The following is a 6379-nucleotide window of genomic DNA, read 5'->3' as shown; positions in this document are numbered from 1 at the left end:
AATATTCACCAGGGATCCTCTCTGTCGCCTTTCCTTCCTGCCTTAGTCAAACTGCTCCCCCAGTCCCTGATTCCCCACCCTGGTCGGAGAAACTCCCATACCCCCGTGTTCCCTGGTATGGGATCCTTCAAATTCCAACGTTTTTACAATCACAACCCTCTCCACACCTTCATTGGTAAAAATGTACCTCAAACTTACTCTATTTTCCTAAACCTCTCCTTGCCTCTGTCTTGAGCAACATTCATCCATGAAACTTACTGACCTCTTCCAGCAAGTGTTTTCGGAAGAAGATTTGAATGCTCCCTCCAATTTCTCAGCCTCAATGTTTACCAGTGAACCCTTTTCCCTCTTTCCTCCATGTCTTTTATAAAATCCATTCCAAACCCTTCTTTCCTTCCTGATTGTATTCGCTAAAGTTCATCCCTGAGTCTCCCCACCCTGTATGGCTTTGCAATTCATTATATATCCCTAACTCTTGCTCCTCTCTTCCTCCCATCGCTGGTCGAAATTTTGCCTCAAAACTTCACCAACATTACTCCATGCCTCGGTTACCAGTCCTTGATTTTCACTCCCCCTTCACCACCATCATGGCTGCCATCAAATAATTAGTCCTTCATTCTCGTTTTGGGAAACATTTTGTTTTCAATCTCCAACCACTTAAGGAAAAGGAGACCATTCAGCCCATCGAGCCTGCTTCACCATTCATTATGATCATGGCGCATCATCAAGTTCAATCACTTGATCCCGCCTACCTCCCATATCCCTTGGTTCCTACGTCAAGGGGAGGTCACATCTGACAATTCTGTAAGAGTTCTTTGAGGAAGTAACAAGGACGTTAGACAAAGGAGAACCAGTGGATGTGATTTACTTAGATTTCCAGAAGGCCTTTTACAAGGTGCCACAGAGGAGACTGTTAAATAAGTTAAGAGCCCATGGTGTTCAGGGTAAGATCCTGGAATGGATAGAGGATTGTCTGACTGGCAGAGAAAGCAGAGAGTGGGGATAAAGAGTTCCTTTTCAGGATGGCGACCGGTGACCAGTGGTGTGCCTCAGGGCTCAGATTTGGGACCACAACGTTTCAAAATATACATTCATGATCTGGAAGAAGGAATTGAAGGCACTGTTGCGAAGTTTGCAGATGATACAAAGATCTGTAGAGGGACAATTAGTATTGAGGAAGCAGGTTGGCTGCAGAAGGATTTGGACAGGCTAGGAGAGTGGGCAAAGAAGTGGCAGATGGAATACGATGTGGAAAAGTGTGAGGTTATGCACTTGGAAAGGAGGAATGGAGGCATATTATTTTCTAAATAGGGAAATGTTTAGGAAATCAGAAGCACAAAGGGACTTGGCAGTCCTTCTTCATGATTCTCCTAAGGTTAACGTACAGGTTCAGTTGGCAGTTAGGAAGGCAAACGCAATGTTGGCATTTGTGTCGAGAGGGCTAGAATACAAGACCAGGGATGTGCTTCTGAGGATATGTAAAGCTCTGGTCAGACCCCATTTGGAGTATTGTGAGCTGTTTTGAGCCCCGTATCTAAGGAAGGATGTGCTGGCCTGGGAAAGGGTCTAGAGGAGGTTCACAAGAATGAACCCGGGAATGACGAGCTTGTCATATGAGGGACGGATGAGGACTCTGGGTCTGTACTCGTTGGAATTTAGAAGGATGAGGGGGAGGATCTTATTGAAACTTACAACATATTGCGAAGCCTGGGTAGAGTCGACGTTGGGACGATGTTTCCACTTGAAGGAAAAGCGAGAAGCAGGGGACACAATCTCAGACTAAAGGGACGATCCTTTAACACAGAGATGAGGAAGAATTTCTTCAGCCAGAGGTTGGTGAATCTGTGGAACTCTTTGCCGCAGAAGGCTGTGGAGGTCAAATAACTGAGTGTCTTTAAAACAGAGATAGACAGGCTCTTGATTAATAAGGGGATCAGGGGTTATGGGGAAAAAACAGGGGATTGGGGATGAGAAAAATATCAGCCATGATTGAATAGCGGAGCAGACTCGTTGGGTTGAGTGGCTTAATTCCTCTCCTATGTCTTAAGGTCTTTAGCCCCAAGAACTAATTCCTTCTTGAAATGACACAACGTTTTGGCCCCAACTATCTTCTGTGGTAGCGAATTTCACAGATTCACCATTCTCTTTTGTTTTGCACTGGAGTGCTGAGCTTGTGGCATTTGAGTGCTGCAGTGAGAGTTTGGTGACTGAGGAAGTATAAGGGTTCATTTTTATTTAAAGACTAGTATTTCTTTTATTTAGTTAATTAACTTAAAATTTGCTGTTTAGTCTATAAGAAGGTGAATTTTGAATCAGCTTTAAACAAGGTTCTACTTGTACTTATTTGCAGCTGGAGCTTGTTAATTAATTAATTGCAATAGGCCAGTTTTCAGAGGCTAGAGTCACAGCATAAATAGGAGCTAGTTACAGTGCAGACTTTGTTTGCACTGGAGTACTGAGCTTGTGGCATTTGAGTGCTACAGTGAGAGTTTGGTGACTGGGGGAGAGCTGAGCTTGTGGCATTTGAGTGCTACAGTGAGAGTTTGGTGACTGAGGGAGTGCTGAGCTTGTGGCATTTGAGTGCTACTGTGAGAGTTTGGTGACTGAGGGAGTTAGGTGAGGAGGGAGTAAGGTGCTCCTTACATTTTATTTCCTATATTTATCAAAGAGCGTGAAGGGAGCCAGGAGTTTAGAGTACAGCTGACTGGAAGCAGAGTCGGAGGGCGGAGGTCCAGTTTGTCCACGGGGCAGCTAATTCTGTAAAGTAAGAGGGGATGGAGGCTAGGGCAGTTGCATGCTCCTCCTGTAGGATGTGGGTGGTGAGGGAAACCACTGGTGTCCCCGTTGACTATACCTGCGGGAAGTGCACCCAACCCCAGCTCCTCAGAGACCGTGTTAAGGTACTGGAGCTGGAGCTGGATGAAGTCCGGGAGGCAGAGGGGGTTATCGAGAAGAGTTACAGGGAGGTAGCCACACCAAACGTACTGGACAAGAGTAGCTGGGTTATAGTCAGGGGAAAGAAAACTAACAGGCACACAGTGCAGGGAAACCTCGTGGCCGTTCCCCTTCAAAACAAGTATACCATTTTGGATGCTGTTGGGGGAGATGACCCACCAGGGGAAGGCCCTAGTGGCCAGGTCTCTGGCACTAAGTCTGGCTCTGGGGCTCAGAAGGGAAGGGGGGAGCATAGAAAAGCAATAGTAATAGGAGATTCAATGGTTTGGGGAATAGATAGAAGATTCTGTGGTCGCGAGCGAGACTCCCGAAAGGTATGTTGCCTCCCGGGTGCCAGGGCCAGGGATGTCTCGGATCGTGTCTTCAGGATCCTGAAGGGGGAGGGTGAGCAGCCAGAAGTCGTGGTGCACATTGGTACCAACGACGTAGGTAGGAGAAAGGGTGTGGAGGTAATAAACAAGTTTAGGGAGTTAGGCTGGAAGTTAAAGGCCAGGACAGACAGAGTTGTCATCTCTGGTTTGTTGCCGGTGCCACGTGATAGCGAGGCTAGGAATAGGGAGAGAGTGCAGTTGAACACGTGGCTGCAGGAATGGTGTAGGAGGGAGGGCTTCAGGTATTTGGATAATTGGAGCACATTCTGGGGAAGGTGGGACCTGTACAAGCAGGACAGGTTGCATCTGAACCAGAGGGGCACCAATATCCTGGGGGGGAGGTTTTCTAGTACTCTTCGGGAGGGTTTAGACTGATTTGGCAGGGGAATGGGAACCGGATCTGTATTCCAGCAACTAAGGAAGCCGATATTCAGGACGCCAAAGCACGTAGTGATGCAGTGGGGAAGGTAACACGGACAAAGGAGAGTACCTGCAGGCAAGGAGATGGGTTGAAGTGTGTATACTTTAATGCAAGAAGCATCAGGAATAAGGTGGGTGAATTTAAGGCATGGATCGGTACTTGGGACTATGATGTGGTGGCCACCACGGAAACTTGGATAGAAGAGGGGCAGAAATGGTTGTTGGAGGTCCCTGGTTGTAGATGTTTCAACAAGATTAGGGAGGATGGTAAAAGGTGGCGGGGTGGCATTGTTAATTAGAGATAGTATAACAGCTGCAGAAAGGCAGTTCGAGGGGGATCTGCCGACTGAGGTAATATGGGTTGAAGTCCGAAATAGGAAAGGAGCAGTCACCTTGTTGGGAGTTTTCTATAGGCCCCCCAATAGCAGCAGAGATGTGGAGGAACAGATTGGGAAACAGATTTAGGAAAGGTGCAGAAGTCACAGAAAATGAAATGAAAATCACTTATTGTCACGAGTAGGCTTCAATGAGGTTATTGTGAAAAGCGCCAAGTCGCCACATTCCAGCGCCTGTCCGGGGAGGCTGGTACGGGAATCGAACCGTGCTGCTGGCCTGCTTGGTCTGCTTTAAAAGCCAGCGATTTAGCTGAGTGAGCTAAACCAGCCCCAGGGTAGTAGTCATGGGTGACTTCAACTTCCCAACCATTGAGTGGAAACTCTTTAGATCAAATAGTTTGGATGGGGTAGTGTTTGTGCAGTGTGTCCAGGAAGCTTTTCTAACACAGTATGTAGATTGTCCGACCAGAGGGGAGGCCATATTGGATTTAGTACTTGATAATGAACCAGGGCAGGTGATAGATTTGTTAGTAGGGGAGCATTTTGGAGGTAGATAGATAGGTAGAGAAATACAGCACAGAACAGGCCCTTCGGCCCACGATGTTGCGCCGAACTTTAGTTCTAGGTTAATCATAGAATTTTGGACAATTTTTCATGGCCAATCCACCCAACCTGCACATCTTTGGACTGTGGGAGGAAACCGCAGTACCCGGAGGAAACCCACGCAGTCACGGGGAGGATGTGCAGACTCCACACAGACAGCGACCCAAGTCGAAATCGAACTTGGGACCCTGGAGCTGTGAAGCAATTGTGCTATCCACAATGCTACCGTGCTGCCCTTAAGAAGTTAACCTACACTCCATTATTCTACCCTAATCCATGTACCTATCCAATAGCCACTTGAAGGTCCCTAACTTTTCCGACTCAACGACTTCCACAGGCAGTGCATTCCATGCCCCCACTACTCTCTGGGTAAAGAACCTACCTCTGACATCCCCTCCATATCTTCCACCATTTATCTTAAATTTATGTCCACTTGTAATGGTGTGTTCCACCCGAGGAAAAACCCTCTGACTGTCTACTCTATCTACTCCCCTAATCATCTTATAAACCTCTATCAAGTCGCCTCTCATCCTTCTCCGTTCTAATGAGAAAAGTCCTAGCACCCTCAACCTTTCCTCGTATGACCTACTCTCCATTCCAGGCAACATCCTGGTAAATCTCATTTGCACTTTTTCCAAAGCTTCCACATCCTTCCTAAAATGAGGTGTCCAGAACAGCACACAGTACTCCAAATGTGGCCTGACCAAGGTTTTGTACAGCTGCATCATCACCTCACGGCTCTTAAATTCAATCCCTCTGCTAATGAACGCTAGCACACCATAGGTCTTCTTCACAGCTCTATCCACTTGAGTGGCAACTTTCAAAGATCTATGAACATAGACCCCAAGATCTCTCTGCTCCTCCACATTGCCAAGAACCCTACCATTAACCCTGTATTCCGCATTCATATTTGTCCTTCCAAAATGGACAACCTCACACTTGTCTGGGTTAAACTCCATCTGCCACTTCTCAGCCAAGCTCTGCATCCTATCTATGTCTCTTTGAAGCCAACAACAGCCCTCTTCACTATCCACAACTCCACCAATCTTCGTATCATCTGCAAATTTACTGACCCATCCTTAAACTCCCTCATCCAAGTCGTTAATGAAAATCACAAACAGCAGAGGACCCAGAACTGATCCCTGCGGTACGCCACTGATAACTGGGCTCCAGGCTGAATATTTGCCATCCACCACCACTCTCTGTCTTCTATCGGTTAGCCAGTTTGTTATCCAACTGGCCACATTTCCCACTATCCCATGCCTTCTTACTTTCTGCATAAGCCTACCATGGGGAACCTTATCAAATGCCTTACTAAAATCCATGTACACTACATCCACTGCTTTACCTTCATCCACATGCTTGGTCACCTCCTCAAAGAAGTCAATAAGACTTGTAAGGCAAGACCTACCCCTCACTAATCCGTGCAGACTATCCCTTATCAAGCAATGCCTTTCCAGATGCTCAGAAATCCTATCACTCAGTACCCTTTCCATTACTTTGCCTACCACCGAAGTAAGACTAACTGGCCTGTAATTCCCAGGGTTATCCCTATTCCCTTTTTTGAACAGGGGCACAACATTCGCCACTCTCCAATCCTCTGGTACCACCCATGTTGACAGCGAGGACGAAAAGATCATTGCCAACGGCTCTGCAATTTCATTTCTTGCTTCCCATAGAATCCTTGGATATATC

The sequence above is a fragment of the Scyliorhinus canicula genome, chromosome 4 (assembly GCF_902713615.1).
Source record: "Scyliorhinus canicula chromosome 4, sScyCan1.1, whole genome shotgun sequence".
Classification (NCBI taxonomy): domain Eukaryota; kingdom Metazoa; phylum Chordata; class Chondrichthyes; order Carcharhiniformes; family Scyliorhinidae; genus Scyliorhinus; species Scyliorhinus canicula.
This window is presented reverse-complemented; position numbering follows the sequence as displayed.